The sequence below is a fragment of the Diabrotica undecimpunctata genome, chromosome 10 (assembly GCF_040954645.1).
Source record: "Diabrotica undecimpunctata isolate CICGRU chromosome 10, icDiaUnde3, whole genome shotgun sequence".
NCBI classification, from domain to species: domain Eukaryota; kingdom Metazoa; phylum Arthropoda; class Insecta; order Coleoptera; family Chrysomelidae; genus Diabrotica; species Diabrotica undecimpunctata.
This window is the reverse complement of record NC_092812.1, coordinates 31,021,198-31,044,894: the sequence shown is the minus strand read 5'-3', so window position 1 is coordinate 31,044,894 and position 23,697 is coordinate 31,021,198. Positions and strand designations below refer to the sequence as shown.

Here is a 23,697-nt window from a genome sequence, read left to right as displayed (position 1 = left end):
TGGGTTAACCGCTAGGGGGCGTAACCTGTGAAGAAAAATTTGAAAACCAGTTTCTCGTGAAATATGCCCAACTATACCAAGTGTTAAATAAGTAAACTAGAAAGAGGCCTAAATTTCGCACAAAACCGTTCAAGTACTTTTTTTTATTTTTTCAAATAAAGGGTGGGGGAGAGTGGGAAAATATTTGTGGATAAATATCTATAACTTTGGTTAAAATCAACCGATTTTAACGAAATTAGTGTCATTAGAAAGAGTGTGGATAATTTAATTTACATTTACTAAAAAACAATTGCATTTAGCTTTAATTGTCATGGGTAGAGGGTACTTTCGAATAGAAAAAATTAAAGCTTGTTTTTCTTCAAAATGTTTAATAGAAACCCCTATTTATTGTAAATTATAATGGAATTGGATTAAATTCGTAACAAAATGGCGTAAACCGCATGTTAATAGCTTTTGTCGAACTCGAGATATGAATAAAAACGCATAAACAAAAGTAACCTATAGTATTGACTCACCCTTTATTATAACTTAAAATTAAATATGTAAAAGATCATACAAATATCTCGATCATTAAAACTTAATGTCCAATTAAATGTTCAAATTGTTTTCCATCGTTCTTCACACAAAGATGTAATCTTTCGCGCGTAGACATAACAACTGCTTCAATCTCAGCTGTTGATATACTATTTATTGCGTTTATAATGCGCTGTTTCATGTCGTCTCGAGTGGTTGGTCGAGTTTAGTACACTAAGTCCTTTAATCTTCCCCACAGATAAAAGTCCAGGCATGTTAAGTCTGGAGATCTAGCTGGCCATGAAAATATACTTCCCCTTCCAATCTATTTATTTGGATAACTTGCATACAAATAATCTTGAACTCGTCTGGAAAAGTAGAAAAGTGGAAAAGTGAACTCTTCTTGTTTGTAAGGAAATATCTTTTAATAAAACAGGCAACTGATTTTCCAGAAAATCCAAATACGTTGCGCCATTTAAAGTTCTATCAAAGAAATATGGACCTACGATCTTTCCATCAACTATACCACACCAAACATTAAGACTCCATCTACCTTGAACCTGCACCTCATGTATCCAGTTAAATTATTAGTCTTAATAACTTGATTCTCTCTCTCTCTCTTTCTTTCTTTCTTTCTCAATCAAGTAATTATCAACAAAAACCTAATATGGTACCGAAAAAAGAAGAAGAAGTCGGTCAGATAGCCAAGGACAAGCGACCGACCCACATTCGCTTTACTATCAAAATTCTGTAGCAGATAATGGGATGATCCCTGGCCTGGGACAAAAAAACAAAAAGGCTAACATATTAGTTTAAAATTATAAATGTATCTGATCGATCTATGGAAGAGCATTACGTCAGGAGAAGAGGACTTGTTCTCTAGAACTATATATAAAGGATGCTTGACTTCGCAGTAAGTTGTTGTAACGAGTATAAGAAGAAATGGTGTCTGTGAAGAGCTTTAAGATCGGTATGATGCAAGATATAAAATAAAGGAGAAATTTGATTAGGGAAGCCGAAATCGAATAACGATAAAATCAAAGATGATGTCTAAATAAAGTCATTATTACTAATTGATTGATAATTCCCATTTTTATGTTCCGTATGAAACAATTTACTAAAGATAGCTCACATTTTAAAAAACCAGAACCAATAGTGCATAATAAATCTAAAATAATTTAGTGATTATAAATTTACTTAAAAATTTATTGCTCATTTAGATAGTAGGCTTAATATATCTAAATGTTAAATTTGTAGGAGATTCTAACTCAATCTTGTTTCGAAGCTCTTCATTAATGTAATACATTATTGATGACGATTTTTGAAGCCAAAATGTATGATTTAAATCTAAAATTGATTGAGAACATTGTACGTAATATGTTTTATTCGGAACAATTACGTAGTAAGCAATGGAGAATTAAGTGTTTAATATACGTGATACGATTGAGTTAAATGAAATTTATCATAACATAAGCATTACTAAAATTTAAAATAAATTTACCGCATTTCATTTTCATATATTATAAATTTCTTTTCAAATAAATCATTTGACGCAATTTAAAGCATGTGGTTCAAGAATGTTTTTACTATTAGAGAAGATGTTTACTGAATTTAGTCCTGTAAAGTTAGCAACAGGGAATGGTTAATCATTTTTAAAGTAAAATTCTTTTTTGAATATTAATGTTCTAAATTTTTGAAAACAATTAAACACAAGAGTACCTATGGTTAAACAATTTTACAGTAAGATTGATGAGTACCAGAATTACCAACATATTTATACTGATGCCTCCAAATCAGAAAAAGGAGTGGGAAGTGCCCTTATACACAACGACTACACTGCTTCATACAAAATCTCAAAATTTAGCACAGTATATACAGGAGAACTATTCGCAATCTACAAAGCATTAGAATATGCACTGAACGCTAACTTACACAGGTGCCTAATAATAACAGATTCCTTAAGTTCCATGAGTAGCTTAGGCACCATTTACCCAACTCATCCATTGTTGAGATTGATAAAGAACCATTTGTACCAACTGCAGCAAAAGAATACGATTGCAAAATTTATGTGGATTCCGTCACATATAGGTATACATGGTAATGAAAGAGTAGATGTTGCCGCCAAATCTTCAGTTAACAACGAAGACTTGATAGAACCTACATATAAGAAAGATTTTTATCACTGGATTACCTCGACATTGAAAGAACAGTGGTTTCAAGAATGGAATCAATCTCAACAAAAACTACGAGACATAAAAACAACAGTTACACGATATAAGAATATGTGTAGCAAGAGGAAAGACCAATTTATAATAAACAGACTGAGAGTATGACATACACGCTTAACACATGAATACCATATTACTGAAAGTGTTCATCCAATGTGCGGTAAGGGTTTTAACAGTTTAAGTGTCCAACATTGCTTAATCGAATGCCCTGAATATTCAAATGAGAGGAAAAAGTGTAACCTACCGGCAACGCTACGCGAGTGTCTAGAAGAAAACTGGGTCTATTCGTCTGTTTTAAGTTTTCTAATAAATGTGTAATGTTCTATTAACCAATGTACTAAGTTTAACTCAGATTTATGTACGTAAAAATCTGTATATATTATATATCCAAAAAGGTAAAGTTCAGTTTGGATTCAGAGCCGGCATGGGAACGAGAGAAGCCCTGTTCAGTTTACTAGTTCTCGCCAAAAAAATGCTACGACCAACAGAAAGATATATTTATATGCTTTATAGACTTCGAAAAAGCATTTGATAGAGTAAGACACGACCTACTATTAGAACGTTTGCAAGAAGTCGGTTTAGATGGAAAAGACATCATATTCTTAAAAAACTTGTACTGGAACCAAAATGCCAGAGTTAGGATCGAAGGTTCCACATCCGCAGAAGTAGAAATTAGGAGGGGAGTTAGACAAGGATGTATTCTGTCGCCTCTGCTGTTTAATCTTTACTCCGAGTTTCTATTTAAAGAAGCATTGGAGGATTCCAAGGATGGAGTCAAGGTGAATGGCGTAAATATCAACAGTATCAGATACGCCGATGATACAGTGTTAATTACGGATTCCGACTTAGGTCTACAACGACTCATCGATAAGACCAACTCGATTTGTGAGCAATTTGGTATGAAAATAAACATTAAAAAAACCAAAGTGATGTCAATCCGAAAAAACCAAAACGTACCTCAACCTTGCACAATAAATGGGCACATTTTAGAACAGGTCAATATATTTAAGTACCTGGGATGTTGGATCGATAGCAGCCTAAATCCTGATCTAGAAATAAGATCGAGAATAGAACAGGCCAGAAAATCTTTCGAAAAAATAAAAAAACTGCTTTGTGATTCTCGAATAAAACTCGAAATTCGACTACGTTTATCAAAATGCTACGTCTGGTCGACTCTTCTATATGCAGTTGAAACGTGGATTCTTAAAACATCAACCGTAAATAAATTGGAGGCCTTTGAAATGTGGATCTACCGGAGAATACTCAAAATTTCATGGACATCGCATACCTCAAACGAAGAAGTGCTGCATAGAATAGGCAAGGAAAGAGAACTTTTTAACACAGTAAAAGTTAGAAAAACATCACACCTAGGCCACATACTGAGAAATAATAAGTACCAATATGCCCAACTTATAGTGAAAGGAAAAATCGAGGGAAAGAGAGGCCTAGGAAGGAAAAGACTATCGTGGCTCAGAAACATCCGACAATGGACAGGGCTAAATTTTGAACAGCTAATAAAAACAGCTGAAGATAGAGAAGAGTTTAAAATTGTAGTAGCCAACCTCCTTTGAGGAGAGGGCACTTTAAGAAGAAGAAGAAGAAAAAGGTAAAAAAATTATAATACCAAGCGGCGCTAATAACCACTCAGGTTGTTGCGCCTTAAATGTAAATAAAAAAAAGAAGAGTACCTATACATAAGCCTACTTGGTATTAATGCCTAAGAAGTCTTAACTTTATTACAGATTACGTTACAACACTATAACGAATTAAGTACAAAAGAAAAAACGAAGAAAAAAACACCTAAAAGCAGTGGTTGTACTGACCAAATCACTGCTTGGTAATAGAATATATACTGTCTCTCTGTCTTAGACCAATCCTAGATACCTACGTGATCAAAATATTTGAGTACTGGAGGCACTTGTTGCTTATTATCGTGCCCTAGGTAATTTGGTATGTTAAGGTTGCCAAACATTTTCGTACGCATATGTATGTCGCCATAAATATCGTTTTTGCAAGGCGCTACAGATATTTTCATTCAGACCTAGCTATTTAATGTTGACTTGAAGGTTTTTTGGAACATCAGTTGTAAAGAGGATAATTTTTTTTATTTGGCTACTTTCCACTCTCCATTCTTTACTTATTTGTATCTATATATATTTTTGGACTTCTCTTCTCTCCTGATATTCTCGTTGTTTTAACACGGAGAATATTGTTGTTAAGTATGGCCACTTAAATTAGTATGAGATCCGGTCTATTATGTACCACTGGTTGGTCTGTGAGCTAAATAAATTTTTGGTTGGACTAACCTGGTCCTGAATTGCGACTGTATTATCGATATAGTCCTAGCTCACATCATTACTTTACATCTGCTTTGCTCACATTAGCAATATCAGAATATCGCACATTTAGAGGTTTCCCCATTCAGTTGCTCATTTTTTTTTTTCATTGAAAGTATCATCAAGTTCTTGTTTCCTCAGTTTACGCAAAGTTATGCAATCTACTGCGCAAATTGCGTAATATAAATTAGATGACGTGCTTCTGAAAATAAGTTCTTAAATTAGCAGCCTGTTTTTCTAATACTGAGCTATATCTATATGACCTATTTCTTATAGATACCGCAGTAGTATTGTTCTTTTCACTGCTCTACAAAGATGATGTTTTTGTAGATTTCTGAGAAGTGTTCTTACTTTTTGCTGAAGATTTTCTATATTGTTGTTAAAACTAATATTATTATTACGTTCAGTCGGTATTAAAATACTACATTCAAATGTAATCTTATCTCCCGTACTATTACAAAAGTTCAAAAAAGCTTAAAACGGAAAACTGACAATTTGAGATAACCAATTTTATATTGATATTTTTAACAAAGTTGCAAAAATAATAAGTGTTAGTAAAAGACGGGCATTATTGAACTAAACTTGATATCTGTATTTTTATTTCTTTTTGTTGATTTTTTCTGTAATTTGAAGATTATCCTCCGTATGTTACGGAATAGATCGCAAAAAGAATTATACAACAAAAACATTGTGTTTATCCTCCCTTCGTTTTACCGTTTATAAATATCCGAAAATATAGGACAAAGATGCTTGTTTTTGATTTTATTCTACCCCGTTTGTTTTCTTTGTAAAATGTTATTTTTGTGCATGTGTACGCCTCTGAGTGAGCTGGTACAGGTGTATCTAAAGTAGATTTTTTCTCTTTTTTTTCGGTCGGTAATGAAAACATATGTCTGCGGAATTCAGAGTGAAGTAGAATATAAAAAGGTCGTGACCCTAAGGAGTTCTATTGCAGGCTGAACGACTTTTTGCTGTCATTCTGCACGGGGTACGCAACTCTGACGCAATGCGTTTCTTATTAGACGTACATATGTATTCCATGAATTTTTCAATTTGTTAAATATACGAGGCAGATGAAATCTGAACCCACCTGTGAAAAAATAATTTAACATTATCTTACATTTTAGGTATATTCTTCTTCCTTGGCAAGTTTTTAATAGTATCTACATTGTTTGTACATGATATTTTCAGAAAAATAAGAACGGCGTGGTTTTAGCTATTTGCACACGATCTGCTCTACTTGATGTTGATATGCAATTAATCATGTTCCTTTGATATATCTTTCTCTTTAGTTGCATCTCCAATGTGGAATATTGTAGGTTTCTTTGTTTGTAGACCATTTATTTGAGATTGATCAAATTCTCTATTTTTGACATTAGATTTATGTTCACTTATTCCAGCATTCATTGGTCTTGATGTTTTACCGAAATAAAAGTTTTCACAACGTATTTTATAAATACAATAATGTTCACCAAATTTCTGCAATAACAAGATTTTCTTTGGCACTTACGTTACTTTACGTGTCCAGTTCAAACAATTTAATCTCGTACATCCGAAAAAGAGCGGTTTAAATGGCCTTATCAGTTGCGTGCATAAGATCGTGTTCAGTGTAAGGTTTCTCTAACAGAGGACAACTAAGTAGATGTATTGAATCTTGTATCGCCCCACATGTACACAAGGTATTGGAGTTAGCAGTCAACAGTCCTAATTTCTCCATGTTTATTTTACACTTAAAAACACTCAACACAACTTGCAGTCGATTGGGAGTCCTTAATACAGGGTAAGGAAGATGGCTACCAGTTCCTTTTGAGTATTCAGATTGTGAGGAACAAATTCTTTTCATCTGGTCAGATGAGTTTCTTCTGATGTATCTTGCAGATGTGTTGATCTGACCAGAAAGCTTTTCCTCGATTTGAGTCTTAGTGCTATAAGCTGCTAATTGTGGAGAGAATGTGGCGAATCTAGAGTTTGATTCTTTGGCTTCCCATCTTCAGCTACTTGTCTTCGAACATCAGGTCGAGTAATGCCTATCATAGGATAGAGTTTATGTGTTGGTTGTGAGTCTCAAATATCCACTCATGATTATTGGTGACTCATTGATAACTCATTGACATCTATGTATCTAGCGTGTTCTAATGCTTTCCATAATGTGCGACTTATTTTTGGTTTACAAGCTTATGGAGAATATTGTTTCTGATCGTCAGTTTGCCTTTTAGTTTCAAACAAGGTTCTTTGTATGACAACGTGCTATCCAAAGTATCTCCTAGGTATTTAGAAGTAATTGCTTTTTCACTAGGGTCCTGGCTAAGATTCTTCTGTAGTTTCCAAGCAGGTCTACTATTCTGTGTCATGTTCATATTTTCTACGAGATTGCACCATTTGGATCTTCGTTCATCTGAGATAGTTTATGATACCGGTTGAGCAATAGAACAGAATATGGAGTTGTTAGTCCTTAAACATAATGAGTGCGGCATCCTCGCGTAATGTCACTTCTAGAAACAGTTGTTGATAAATTGGTCATAGTTTTGTGTTGTATGCGAATTTTATTAATATAGTTATCGAGATTCTACGCAAAATTTACCCAATTCATTGTTTAAAAAGTAAATCAAGTGCGTTTCTGGTGGTGTTATTACAGCGATCATAGTATAAATAAGTGGTTTGTATTTGGTGCGAGAAATTTCATCTTCAATGTTTTTTTTTACACTAAGCTGCTATTGGGCTGGATACAAAAATATTATCCGAATTGTATCCTCTCTTCCAGCTAGCGCTGTTAAAAGAGGAATGATGTTTGGCATCGTATAAGGTAACTGTACCTTTTACCGACCACTTAAGGTTTTCCGTATAAGCAGACTCAATAATAAGAAGAATACATTTTTATTTTTCTTTGCATAATTTGTAAAGATAAGTCAATTCAGCTAGTAATATAGAACAAATAATATTATCACAGTTTAATTCTTTTTTTAAATGTTTTAATAATTATGTACAATTTCATTAAAATGCTCACTTTACCGACCAGTTTAAAAAAAACTTACTTATCACCGACCGATTTTTTTGCTATTACTGACCACAAGCACCTAATTACCGGACATTTCAGTCCTATCAGCGACCTTCTTGGGGGACTTCTTGTTTAAGTAATTAACAACATTATATTAACTTATTTATTTAAAAATAATCATATGTACTGGCTCAATTGAAAAAACAGACGTAGTTGAAAATTTTAATATTTAAAAAAATATAAATTCATAATACAACAAATAAAAAGTTACATAATATATTGGGCATGTATAATAGATTCAATTTTGGTATGAAATCATTTTATTTTTTTATTATTATATTCTTTATTGCATCCATCTCCGAAATTGCATATGCCCCTTATATTTACGGGTTTTGGAGGATTAATTTTTTAAATTATTTCTGCTTCTGAATATGATAAAATATCCTCTTTCTTAGGCCATTTCCAATGTGAACCACTTCTTATCATAGTCTTCACTTCTAGTCCCGTACCGTCAAAGTCAAGACTTACTCCAGGAAAGTACTCTCCTTCATAAATAACAACAGCATATTCTTCCTCTGCACAATCTTCCGTTTTAGTTTTTTGATATTATTCCTAATACGCCAATTATGGATCCTGTTTTTCCAGGAAAGTTTAGCAGGCCTAAAAATAGCAACATCTAGTGGTTGCAATAGATGTGTGGAGTTAGGTAGAAGAGCAATTAGTATAATACCTTTGCTTTTGCAGAACTCAGTTAGATGAAGCGTTAAATGTGAAGAATGGCCATCTAGAAAAAGCACAACAGGTAAAGGAACGTGCTTTTCAACAATCCATTTTTTATAGAATACATTCATAATTTTCAAATGAATACTGGCTGGTACTCTCTTATAGGCAAAAAGAACAGTAGGTTTCACAACTTGCCCTTCTACCGAAACTGTCAAAAGTAGCGTGAGGCATTCTTTCTAGTCATTACCGATTCTGGTATAAACTTTTTTCGAACCTTCTCTTACGATTACGCATTTTTCTTTTGGTGGAAAAAAAAGCTGATTCGTCGCAATTCAAAATTCTTTTTGGGTCTGATAGAACTTCCTCTAAATTATATGTGTTTAAATAGTCTAAAACTCTATCAAACCAACCTCTTACACTTTTTCTGTTATATTTGCCAAAGTTTGGTGAGATTGTGACATACTCGATGAGAGAAAAAATTTTCGTACCAATAACGACCTAGAATTCCGTCTTTAAAGCTCGTTCTAGACGGCGAACTAGTTCTCTGCAACACACCCCGACAGTTGATTTTTTGTTACAGGAAAACCAACAGTTTCTAAATATAGAATCCAATCTACTATGGTTTGTTCTTCAGCTGCAATCAGGACACAGTGGACCCCACTTGTAGCACCTTCTGCATATTTGTTATGAATTTTATCAACTATGGTGCTTTTTGGAATTTTGAATTCTCAGGATGCTTTTCCAAACGACATTCCATTTCGAATTAAATCCAATGCTTGCTGAATAATTTCATTGGTATAGTTTTTTCGTTTTTCAGACATAGCTTAAAGTTTTTCTTGTATCTGGAAAGAAAACGTTCATAATATTCTCGGTCGGTAATAGGTCACAATATATATTTTTTGTACTCTATCACCGACAGTGAAAAAATATTATTTTAGGAGACTACTTTTGAATATTTTAAAATTCATATATTTCATTCACGTTTAAAACAATGAAGTACCATGAATATGATTATCGTTTCCCGTTCAAAAACAGACTTTTGGAAATATGACACTTAATATTCTATTTGAAGTAATTCTTCCAATAAAATACAATTTTGTTCAACTTTCATGTTCCTTCTTTTAATTGAAAATTACAATCTAGTCGGTCGGTAAATGCTCAAGTGAATAGTTGGTTTATTATCTTTAAGAAAAAGAATATATTATGCATAATTGTATGCTAAAACATTTTTAAAATTTTACAATTTTCAATGACTATATTCCCCTCATTCCGACCGCCCAGTCGGTGAAGGTTGATTTTGAGTTTTAAAGCACCTTTTACCGACCGTTCTTTAATTGTAAATAAATTTTAATTGGAGAAAATAATTAACCAACGAACACATTAAATCTTTAAAAAAAACGTGGTTTTGTGCTATTTCTTGTTATAAAAGTGCAATACTCACCTTGCTATATTAACAAAGGCTTAATAATGCCAACACAGATGCACAATGATTCTTATAACCTGTAGTTATATGGACTTTTCATAATGCGTCTCATACTGAAAAAATTCATTGCGGTCGGTAATAGTAAGTGGTCGGTAAAGAGTACAGTTACCTTATCAGTGGTATTTAGCCATGATCTGCACATAGCTCTAACCATCAAGTATTGTCATCAGTCTCTCTGTATCGAGATTTAGTACTTTAACAATTAAAATTACCCAGGATGAAGATGGTATTATGGTAGTTAAAATTAAGTCAGTGAAAATAAAATCTTTTCCAGGGGGCTTGTATACAGAAGTCAAAGAGTAGCTTGTTGTATAGATAGTAATAATACATACGTTGTTGAGCTCACTGATAGCAGATGGTATTATGTACAACCCAGGTTGGGCAAACTTAGCATTTTCATAATTATTGTGTGATCTTTCAGCGATCAGCTATAGACCGAATAACCTGAGTTTGGGGAATTCAGCCCTCCATGTGCTTCCTGTACTAGAAGCACGTCAGATTTGTATCTAGAACATATGTCTTATAGTAAAATTGCCTTTCCTCTAAATAATTTTCTTTCTTTTTCCTTTCTTTCATAAAAAATAAATGTCACTTTTTGATGTATAAAAATTCTACAATAAATTTAAATTTATATAAATATTATTCTGAATGGGTTAAAATATCCTTACAATTCTTAATGGGGGTTTTATGTGCTATTCACACTAATAAAATTTTTAATTTTAGCATTAATAAGCCACTGAACCTATTATCTTTGTGTAGTCTCTCTGCAGTCATAAAATCAGAAAAAATGTATTGCTTTTTTAAAAGCAAAGTTGTGTTTTTCTAACAACCTTACTGTGATTAGAATATACTACAGGATTCTGTTTAATCCCGGAGATGGGGATTATCTTTACCCAATATTTAAAAACGAAAAGTGGAACGTTTATTTTCAAAATCTAATCAATCTATCATCAAAATGTTCTTTATCTAAACAATAGATTAAAATTTTTCAGTATCTTATATCTATAGGGAATTAATTTGTCTCTATTATATAGAGGCTTCCATTCATAATGGGGACTCTCCAAATTTTGAAACTAAAACTAATTTTATTTCAATATTTAGAAAACTGAAAGATGTATCCTAGAAGAGAGAATTTACAAGAATACTTGCTTATAGAAAAAACAATAAAGGTATGTATACAAGGTGTAGCATTAGTGCAAGGAATTCCAATTGCTCATTTGCCGTAAGAGATACAAAAAAAATTTAGGTAAAAGTTCATTGATAGTACCATGCTCTAAAAATATTTTTAAATATATTAGACCACCCGTATTGATGGGGTGGAACAATCTTTTTTTAATGGAACACCCACCCACGGAATATTTTTACATTTTTGGACTCTTCTGGATGTTTTCGTTTTTTAATATAAGGTTTGGCAGTATGATACGAGGTAGTTTAAAAAGTAACTACGTTTTATTATTAATTTCGTACCAAACTTTCAGTACCATTTTTTTTCAGTAAACGAAAAAATATTTTAATTGTTTTTACCTAAAATGTACTTGAAAACAGTTCAAATAACACCTTTTTGCCATTAATAAAAATATGGCACGTACATATATATAAAAAAATTTATTATGGGTTCATTTATAACCAAAAGTACTTAAATCTACAAAACTAGAGCATATAAAACATAAGAAAGCAATTTCTGTCCTTTTGAAGGAATAAATGGACATTTCACTTCTGGCATTTTCATCTTGATTTTTCTGTACGACCAGGGTTTTTGCACCTTAAAGGTAAAGGTAGCTGTGGGTGCTCTGAAATATATATCCAACATTATTACATAAATATAATAATTATTCACGAAATTTATTAAAGAATTATACATTAAACATAAATATTTATATTTTACAATAAAAATTACCTCAAATAATACTAAAAAAATTGAAAAAAAAATGTTTAAACAAATTAGATAGTTTATTTAACAATTTATGTATTTTTTAAAATGATACATACAAATTAAAAAGGGAACGTTGATATCCACAAACAATGACCAGAGATAGAGTGAACAGCTCCGTCCCCTCCATCGCTCCGCAAGTTTCAAAGCCGGCCGATTTTAAAGACCACATTTGGAAGCCACGATTCCACGATTGCAGACGATTCAGTTCAAAGACAATCTTTTTGAATTTGACACATTAAAACTATAAAGTATGTCTTTTCAAATGTTGCTAATTATATCTCTTAATTTTTATAAACAAAGCTACTGTCAATTTAAAAAAAAAAGACTAACTTTGTCCCAAATTGTCCTAGTACAACTACATTTTTTCAAATTTGTGAAAAAATGCATGCTTGATTTCGAAATATGAAAAAGCTGTATTCCTATAGGCATTGGTTAAAAAGTCATTTGAATTGTATAAAAAAATCGATATATTTTCGCAAAATCATTTTGCAATATTTAGAATTATATTTCTTCATTTTTTTTTAATAATATTGATAGAATAATTCTTTTTCTTTCATAAGTTACCCGTAGAATTACTGTAAGTTCATTATTTTCTATCTTATATTGTTGCAAAAAAATTTAACTTTGACACTAATTGACTGATCGCTTTAAAATTTTGGTCATATTTTAAGCACCACAAGTTTATTATTCCATGTAATATGAAGGTTCTAAGTTCATTTTGAAACAAGTTAGTAACATTTATAAAAAACCGAAATTTCTGACATTTTTTCAACTTTCTAGCAACAAATTGGACGATATAACATTTAGAATTTCAAACGATTTGCGTTTACAATATAACGCCAGATACGTTAAGTAATTTAAATAATTTATTTGAAGCTATAACTACTGGAGCATTATACAAAATGGAAAGCATTTTCAGCATTTATTACAGTAATTAATTTTATATTCGTAATTTGTAGTTCATTTTTTATTACGTATGTATTTGTGTTATCAGAAAATTGCTATTTTATTATGTAGCCAATCACTTTCAATTAAAAAGGTATTTTCTACTTAGCATAACTAATAAACCAAGTATAAAACATACTCAGAATAAATCAGGTATAGGCAAAATCACTACCAATAAACATGGAATAACTTAGATATAGGTTATACTTGATATAAGAATTTATTCCAGGATTATACAGACCCACACCCTTGTTTAAGTCTAGTATAACCTATTTTATGAATGTCATAGTCATCAGTGACAAGAATATATTATTTTTTGTATTGTTTTGTGTGTAGCTATATAATAAAAAAATGTGTTTAAGAGGTGTTGCAGCTGTCGAGGAAGTTGATAATTTAATTAACATGATGGAAAATACACGAAAAAGAAAAACTTTTAAAGAAAGAATACATCCCTTTTCAAAATACACTGATCGAGAATTTAGAATAAGATATCGCTTTTCTAAAGATGGTGTAAGGTTTTTAAAATACTCAAACTGAACATATAAGATAACAAATAAAGATACATTTGGTGTCAGTTTCAAAGAAAAATCAAAATTGACATATTTCACTCAATATGTCGTTGTTCTATGTATTTGTGCAAAAGATTGCGACATTGCCAAACTATTATTTCGGAATAAAATGGGAATACTTATAACTAACATAGACCGAGTTTATTTGTAACAAATTATTTTAGTATTATATTTACCTTATACTTAGGATAACTATTCTAGGTATAAATACGGAATAAACTTAGAATACGAGTGTTTTATTAGTAAGATAGTAAAATTATGAATATATATTATTGACTAAAATGGTCTCGTCTATAACAATTATGCTAGAATAACTTATTTAAAAGTGTAAATATAACAGGAAATGTTTTAAAATGAATTTACCATTGAATTTAAAAAAATGATAAATTGGAATGTAATAAGTTTAGGTTAGGTTTAGGTAGATGCTTAACAAAAATGAAAGAGTACCTATTATAAATGAAATCTTTTGACAAGGTTAAATATATGAGTTTTACATTGAAAAACTAGAGAAAATCGTAATTTTCTTTTGTAATTCACCCTGTATACTAGTATTTATCAATAACTTAATTATTAAGTTTAAGTTAATTATTAAGTTTAACTTAATATGTAAAACGAATACTTATTTATTCACTCCTTTTTTACATACAGTGTGTTTATTTCATAGCGAGTTTAAAAAAAAATGGTCATAACTCGTTAAATACACTCGCGATCATAAAATCCGGGTCACCTTGAAAATTTCAAGTTTCTGGAATATTTTTGCCTCTGATGCAGTAATAACCTTCTTTTTAGGCTAACGTATTTTTTATTTGTCATCAATGTTTATTTTAAAGGAAAAAAAAAACGGTTTTTTATTGTTTTTATTTAAAAAGCAGAAAACAAACCAAATTGTTGATAAAACAGGCATACGAAAAAAATAGAAAATACAGAACATGGTAAAATGTCAGTGAAATTTCAATGACTAATATCGTATATTGCCTCCACTTGCTCTAATGACCTCTTGCAGACGACGGGGCATACTCTCAATTTTTCTCCGGATTACGTGTTGTGGTATGTTATTCCACTCTCTCACTAACAGATCCTTAAGCTCCTGTCCGTTGTTAGGAGGAGATGTTAGGGGATGAATACGTTTTTTCAAATCGTCCCAGATATGTTCGATAGGATTCAGGTCAGGAGACCTAGCTGGCCAGGGTAACCTCGTAATTGCAACCTCGTCCAAGTATTGCATAATGATCGTGGCAACGTGCGTTCGCGCGTTGTTCTGCATAAAAACGACGTTATTTCCAAGCCTTGGCATGATATGCATAACATGTTCTTTCAGAATCTCCGTAATGTCCCTTCGTGCAGTTAAGGACCCATTTTCGTTAAAGGGTAATTCTGTGCGGAAGTCGGAAGATACACCTCCCCAAGCCATGACCGAGCCTCCACCAAATGGCATTCTTGGAGCAATGCAAGCTTGTGAAATTCATTCACCGATTCTCCTCCAAACTCTTACACGTCCATCGGATCCAGTTAGGCAGAAAGGGGATTCATCTGAGAATAACTCTTTGCTCCAATCGTTAATTCCCCAATGCCCGTATTGTCGATCAAAAGCTAGTCGTGCAACTCGATGCTCCAGGCGAAGTGGCGGTCATGTAGCCATTACCTGAGATGATAGTCTAAAAGAACGAAGTCTTCTCCTGACTGTTGCAACGCTAACATTGCGATTTCGTACTTCCTGTAGACGATTTCGATGCATAATCGCAGTTAAGGTCCGGTTTCGTAAAGCCTGAAACACAAGAAAACGGTCATCTCGTACCGTGGTCATTCTTCTTCGTCCAGAGCCAGGTCGTCTGGATAGCAAACCCTTCTCCTGAAAGCGTTGAAGCACTCGTTGAACCGTAGAAAGGTTTACGCCAACAGTTCTTGCGACTTGCCGTTGAGTGTGACCGTCTTTCACAAGCGCAACAATTTGTGTCGTTTCAACAACAGTCAAGGGTATTTTGGCAAAAAATAAACAATAATAAACACTAATAATGGCACTAATAAACACTAATGGTGGCAATAATAAACGTTTGTTCATTGCGTTTGAATAGAAAGTCGAAGCACAAATGAGACATTTAAAACAAGCGGCAGTTACAGGTACAGTTCATTTTGGGAAGTGTGCGCTTTCCCGCGAAATCGGCACCATTGAAATTCTTTGTTGCAAAGGAAACCGCTAAGCCGACAACAATTCCCAGAAACATGCATTAGTTTGTATTTATTTTATTATTATTTACGATAAAGCCCGTTAAAAATGAAATATCGGTGATTTTCAAGGTGACCCGGATTTTATGATCGCGAGTGTACTTTATACACTAGTGTCAAACCCTTTATTGTAACAACAGGGATTATGAGAGCAATCCAAATATGAGAAAATATATAGGGTATAATAATGCATAATAAGGTAATTATTAATCAGTACCCTGTAGAAGTCTACATATTACCCAAGCCTGGAGAATATCATTGCCTACATTTTTTTAAATACTCAAATGCAAATAAATTTTTTTGGATATTATGTACCATATGGAATTATCGACCTTGTGTATCGTATATATATATATATATATATATATATATATATATATATATATATATGTATATATATATATATATATATATATATATATATATTAAATACTTTTATATAAGATTTCATTTCCCTTTAATCACAGAAAACATCCCGTAATTCATCCGTCGTTAGTTATTGATAGCCGAAAAATAAACCTTTAAGCCTTACTGTATCGTCGAAATATCTCCGAATTGAAATTCAGACATAGAATTCTGGGATGATATTTTATTGGCCCTTTCTTTATTGAAGGCAATTTGAATACCAAAATGTATTTCAAATTGTTACAAAATAAAATTATTCCAGCAGTTCAAACCCTTGTTCGAACAAGTTATCAATTTATTAGAAGTACGATAAAAATCATTCAATTTTATATACAACAATCGTCAAATCAACTTATTGTCGTGTGAAGTTATAATCGATTTTTCTAGCAAATGGGGGGTGGATCTCCAAACATGAAATTTATTATTATTTTGATTATTGAGGTTTTCTGAGAATTCGTCAGTATTGGGCAATTAACAAATTCGTTCTCTTTTTTTTATTCATGTGTTATCCACTTTTGTTCGTTGCGGTGTCCATTGTTTTTTTGAGCATCCTACACTCTTCATGAACGATTAAAAAACAATGTTTTAAAATTAAATAAACCGAAAATACTTAAGGAAAAAACTCGGGAAATGATAGAACAAGGATCGAACTTGAATTTAGGGCCTTGGTAAATTCAAAAATAATATTTTATAGCTATGTTTTTTTAATTATAATATATATAATATTTAATATTTTAAATTGATAATAACTATAAAACAATAAAGTTTACAGAAAATTACAACAAAACTATTTTGTTCGGAGTGGTCAGAAAAATTGGAAAAAAATTGTCTGGGTTGAAAAAATTCATTGTTAAAATTTGTTTGAAAACTGTTTAAAAAACTTTGAAAATTTTTTTGCCTAGGCAATCTTTCCAACCTTATTTTGGTAAAACCCAAACTTTTCGCCTTGTCTAGAACGCCAAAATCCTTAACACAAGAAAAAAGGAACCCACTAAAGAACTTCTTGATGCACAGATAGACATATGTGATAGATATCCAAGAAACAGGAAAAAAGGAAAAAGTTAAAAAATGTTAGACAACTACCTGATGGTGTACAGTGGCGTACCAAAAGAAATAAGAACTTAAGAAAGAGCCCGTATATTAATCAATAAAAAATGAAAAAAACTAGAAGGAAACAAATTAGCATTATAGAAGTATACGCACTTGAATAAATAGAGAGGAATGTATCAAAGAGATTTTTTTTAAACCTGCATACGAAGATAAACGACACTCAAGTTAACGAGTATATGATTATTTTAGGTGACTTAAAAGTTCTAATCGGTAACGATATTTCCCAAGACTATCTTAACGATTCTATGAGATTATTAGAAATGAGAATGGAAACCGTGTACTACCACTAGTTTTCCACTGTCGTTTATCTAGTTTTATAGATCTTAGTTTAGACTGCGACAGAAATCATTTGCCCTGCGACTGACCAATGATTTTTTGTTTAAAAAACGTTTTGCCGATTATTTCTTGCTTCTTGCTCTCTTCTTATTTATTGCCGATAATTTCTATATGCGATGGTATCCATATAAATTTAGGATTTATATTGTTCTTTTGGGAAATTTGTAGTTCAGTTTTTATTAGCTTCTCCAAAGGAATGTTGGGATACAGATAATGCATTGCAAGAAGAGATCTGAGCTAGTCAGTAAGAAACAGAGGTTTTGAAATATTTGAGATTTGCATATTTTAGGACACGGTAGAGCTGTGAAAACATTTGAACTACTAGTAGTTTAAATTGGAAAGCAGACGTTGGAGCAACAAATGCACAACCAATGCCATCATTAGATTAAGAAGCATTGGTGAAGATTTTTATGTAGTTTAGGTAGTCTCGTTTAGTTTGTTTTTTATTAGTAAGGTATTGGTGTATTTTTTAAAGAACTCTATTAAAGATGTATTGCAATTAGGGATATCTGTTAATCAAGTTTTCGGATTTTGGATGTTGCAGTGAAACACATCTTGGAATGATGCGTCAAATTTATTTAAAATTGATCTTACTTGCATGTAATAAAGTTTTCCAGTCCGAGGTCTATTAGAGAAGGTCGAGATTATTTTCGGAAAACGTATTTTCAAATAGTGGATGCTCCCTATTGATAGCTACAGAAGAAGTATGTGAAAGTGTTAGAAGTGTCTGCCTATACTGCAATAAGGATTCTCCATTTTCGCAATATAAACTTTCTATGGGTGACGTGTAAAAAGCTCCGAGAACGATCTAAAGTGCGATATTGTGGATTGTATCTAGCGGTTTAATACGACATAGACCTATATAATATGTATATAGACTTTAAACAAGCTTTTGATAGTGTGAATAGAGACAGAATGCTGGAAGACCTTTGTAATCTAGGTATACCTAAGAAATACATCAGCCTCATAAAAATGACGTTGCAGGGTTCAAAAGCCGCAGTCAGAGTAGATGGAGAACTGACTCCCCTATTTAACATCAACATGGGAGTAAGACAGGGAGATGCCCTATCAACCATGCTATTCAACCTAGTTCTTGAGGCAGTCATCAGAAAAAACAATATAACCGGCCATATAAACACCAAATCAGTACAAATTACTGCATATGCAGACGATGTAGCCATCATTAGTAGGAATAAGCCACGACTAATGGGAGTGTTCAAACAAATTGATCCTGAAGCAAGAAAAAGAGGTCTTAAAATAAACGAAGCAAAAACGAAGTATATGACAGTCAAAAGAATAACTGACAATGAAAATAATATCACAATAGACAACTATACTATCGAACGAGTGGATGCCTTTACATATCTCGGCACAGAAATCAATCAGAAGAACTCCGTAAGTAGCGAAATTAATGCACGTATTTCCAGCGGGAATCGTACATACTATGCTAATAAAAGATTGATGACATCGAAATTATTAGACAAAAGAACCAAAATGACTATCTATAGAACACTGATTAGACCCGTAGTAACCTATGGATGTGAAACTTGGGTAATGACGAAAAAAGATGAAGCCCAACTCAGGACATTCGAGAGAAAAATACTGAGGAAAGTATATGACCCGGTACAAGAGGAATATGGCACATGGAGAATCAGGAGAAACGACGAGGTTAATGAGTTAAATGAAGGTTATGACATTGTAAGATTTGTGAAAAGTCAAAGACTGTCATAGCTGGGACATGTGCAGAGACAAAGCGATGCAAAAACAACTAAGAAAATGTTACAATGGAAGCCCATAGGAAGGCGAAAAAAAGGAAGGCCCAGAACGAGATGGTTGGATGACGTGGAAGACGACCTGAAAACAATGAACATAAGACAATGGAGAAGAAGGGCACAAGAGAGATCTGAATGGAAGGATATAGCCAGACAGGCAAAGACCCATCCAGGGTTATGATGCCAAAAGAAGAAGAAGTATCTAGCGGTTTAAGGATAGTCTTGGTTTTAGAGGCATAAACAATTGAACCGTATTCGATTTTGGATCTGGTTAGTGTTTTATACAGAAAGAACAGTGTAGAGAAATCGGAACCTCTGAACTTTTGCAGAAGTTTTGAGTGGTCCTTGAGTATCATAAATTATAATTGGTAGATTTTTAATCAAACGTTATTTTATTGAGTTTTATTAATATAATTCTTCACCTTTTGGTCCATGACGTGTTTTTGGATCAGTTTTTGTAACTAACAATTCGATTTTTCAGTAGAGTAAATTTTCTACATTCATCAACACTTAGAGTTCCACTCATTTGGTTTTTAGAATCACCAGCATTGTATCTAATAAGAATGAACTTCTTTCTAAGCAAGCTTTTAACATCCCCAGTTTGTTTCCTTGTACCTCTCCGATATTTTAATTTCATTCCGCTTCATATTTCATAACTTGTTAGCGTATCTATTTATTTGTTTATTTACTGACGAAACCATTTCGCTATAATAAGAAAATACACTCAGAAAATATCAAAGACAATAAAACAAATATTAATAAATGAAAAAAACGAAATAAAATGTATAGTCTGATAACAATTACCGCCCACGGGACACATCGAGAAGTGCTGCTCTGAAACTATTTAAATCTGAGGACAAATCAAACTCCTGAATCAGACTAGCATTGCTTAAAACATCGTGATAAAAATGAACAATAAACAGAATTGGTTCTACATATTGAGACTTGAAACGAGACCGACTATCTCGTTTAGCGATTAGTAACTGCAAAATGGATTTTAGCCAAAATCTCAGAGCAATATATTTGAAACTTTTTATTAATTTAAATAATAAAATTAACTCGTACTCAAAACCAACGGTTTTTAAGGTAAATATAAGTGACATTTCAGAATAGTAGAATCAACTAAATAACAACTGAGTTTAAACGATAAATATCGAAGAAATTTACAGTGAAAATTGTAAATTCTATCAATACCAACTTGATAAACGTTTCAGAGATTTATTAATAATCGTTTAAAAATATTTATGCAATAGTTCTATGTCAAACTGTCCATATTGGTTTTAGTATGTCCTGTAATAGCTCTTTTATTTTCCACGGATTACTAATTTTTTTATTTATTAGCCAGTTTATGCTTAACTTAAGGTTTCTTAGATATTATATGTGACTTCCATGTTCATATTTTTTATTAAGAAGTCTGTTTTAGTCTCTTTCTCTCTCTAGTGCAATACCTGCTAGTATTAGACGCTTATGCATTTCTTGGCCAAAGTATAAGATGACTGGCTGGCCATTCGGCGCATCTACTTTCTTGTTCATTCTCTAGATAAACTCTGTACGAAATCCTTCTATTCTCTTCTATTTCATGCTTTATTTTTGACTTTACCTATCTTACTCCAGTTTTTTTTTGTGTTCTCCAATTGTAGTTCTTTTCTAGCTGTTGTCTGATGTTTCTCACTTCCTTTTTCTCTCAGGTTGATATTCAAGTGCTTGCTTCACTATGTTGTTTTAATCTTTCCTGAAGGTATGCCCAAACCATTTCCATTTTTTTTATTGTAGTAGATATGATAGTGTATTTTGTTCATTCCCAAAGTACTGTATTTTTTGCTCTGGTAGGCCAGTATATTTTCAGAATATTGCTGAAAGATTTCCTAACAAATGTTTTTAGATATAATTTTACCCTGTTTTCATGTTTTTGTTATGTAAAGTAATATAGTTTGGATGCAGCTATTAAAGACTTTAATTTTTCTTGTTTCCAATATTTTAGTTGCTTGCCAAATTTTGTTTAAATCATTGAATGCATTTTGAGCCCGTATTATTCTCATCTTTATATCTTTTTATAACCTTCTTTTGTCTACTTTTTCTTTTAATTTTTTATTCTTTATCATTATTTTATTATTTAACTGGTTATTATTTGTTAATATCTTGGTTTTCAAAGCGATCATGTCGAAGTAGTATGCCAACTGGTCACTTTTTGTTTGCATATGATTGCAGTGTTTGGTTAGCAGGCAGATGTCTTTTAACTATTTAAATAAGTTTCATCTAATGCCTGTTCGATCATCAGTTACATTTCTCATTATATAATCTGTCATAATAAGGAATAGGGCAGAGGACAGTACACATCCCAGCTTGATTCCACTTTCTATGGTACTGCTCCAGTGTGGCTTTGTATTTTTTACACAAAAGTTTGATTAAGTTAATGGTATATGGAGAACAACTGGAGTTGACGAACAAGACTTGCGAATTATCTCAGAACTATACTGGCACCAAACGGCAACAATCGAAATAGGCCACACAACATCCGAAGATATACAAATCCGACGAGGAGTGAGACAGGGTTGCGTCTTATCACCGCTACTGTTTAATTTGTATTCGGAGTCTATATTCAGAGAAGCATTAGACGAAGTCCAAGGCGGAATTAAGATTAACGGAATCAGCATAGACAACATCAGATATGCTGATAATACCGTCTTAATGGCAAGCAACGCACAAGAACTACAAAGTATAATAAATGCGGTAGTTCACCACAGCGAAATGTTGTTTACATCTAGACGTTTCCAAAACTAAAGACACCAATAAACGTACGTGTGTATGCCAAGGGTCAAATAATAGAACAGGTAAATTCCATAAAATATTTGGGAGCAAACATTAATAGTCAGTGTAATCCAAAAAAGAAATCCTATCAAGAATCGAACAAGCAAGAAAAGCATTCATGAGCATGAAAATATTTTTTACAAGATCAGACCTTAGTCTGCATCTTGGAATCCGAATGATCAGATGTTACGTTTTTTCTGTCTTACTGTATGGCTGTGAAAGTTGGACAATGGACTCTGAAATAGAAAAAAGAATAGATGTCTTTAAGATATATATATATATATATATATATATATATATATATATATATATATATATATATATATATATATACAGACGAATGTTGAGAATTCCATGAGTACAAAGAGTTACTAATGTTGAGGTACTGCGTCGCATGTGTAAACAAAAAGAATTACTAAGAATAATCAAAGATAGGAAAATGCAATACTTGGGTCATGTGTTGAGAGGCGAAAGATTCGAATTACTTTAAGTTATACTGGAAGGAGAAGTACAGGGCAAAAGATCGCGTACAGAAGACGCAAAAACTCGTGGCTGAAAGACCTGAGCAAATCATTCGCAGCAGTTTCCAAAACTACAATTGCACTTTGGATCGCCAACCTCCGAAAGGAGACAGCGCCATGAGAAGAAGAATGATATTTTCTGTAATCCCATATAGTCTTATCTTTCCAAATCTGTACACTATTTATATGTTTGAAGGCATTTTCCAAAGTCGGTAAAACTTATATCTATATCTTTTTGTCGTTCATTTGCTTGTTCTTATATAATTCTAAGAATACAAATATGATCAATGGTGGAGCATTCGGTACAGAAGCCTGCTTGACTACTTCTCAGTTTCTTGTCTAGTTCCGGCTGTTCCGTCTACTCATTTTTTTCTATTTTTATTATCAATATATTTATCCACTCATCCGCTAATTCTTTGTTAGTACATCTTCATCTTTTGTGTCGTTAGTGTACCTAAGATTATTAATCAGCTCATCATTGCTGTCACTTCAAAATCTTTATCTTGCAAATCCTGTTTAAAAATCTTATCCTGTGTGTCACCTTTTTGAATAAAACATTCGTCGGTCGATCTCTCATCCAATCGTATGACTGCTTTCTGCTTTCAAAACAAGTTTTCAATGATATGTAGGTCTCTACCATCAATGGCTTTGGTTCTTAATAAATTTTACACCATTTAATGTTGTACTAAATCCAAACTGGGTTATATCTAGGCCTCTTTTGCAATTACTTCTTATTATTTTATGAATAATACGAAGAAAAATTTTTAAGTTGTGGTTCAGACTAATTAATCGGTAGT

General features: G+C 32.4%; 1 protein-coding gene across 1 annotated transcript in view; it reads left to right on the top strand.

Annotated features, from left to right (window-relative positions):
- The window catches only part of LOC140452550 (nucleolysin TIAR-like), a 364,201-nt gene that overhangs the window by 298,599 nt on the left and 41,905 nt on the right, over nt 1-23,697 (top strand). The gene's annotated exons all lie outside the window — the stretch shown is intronic.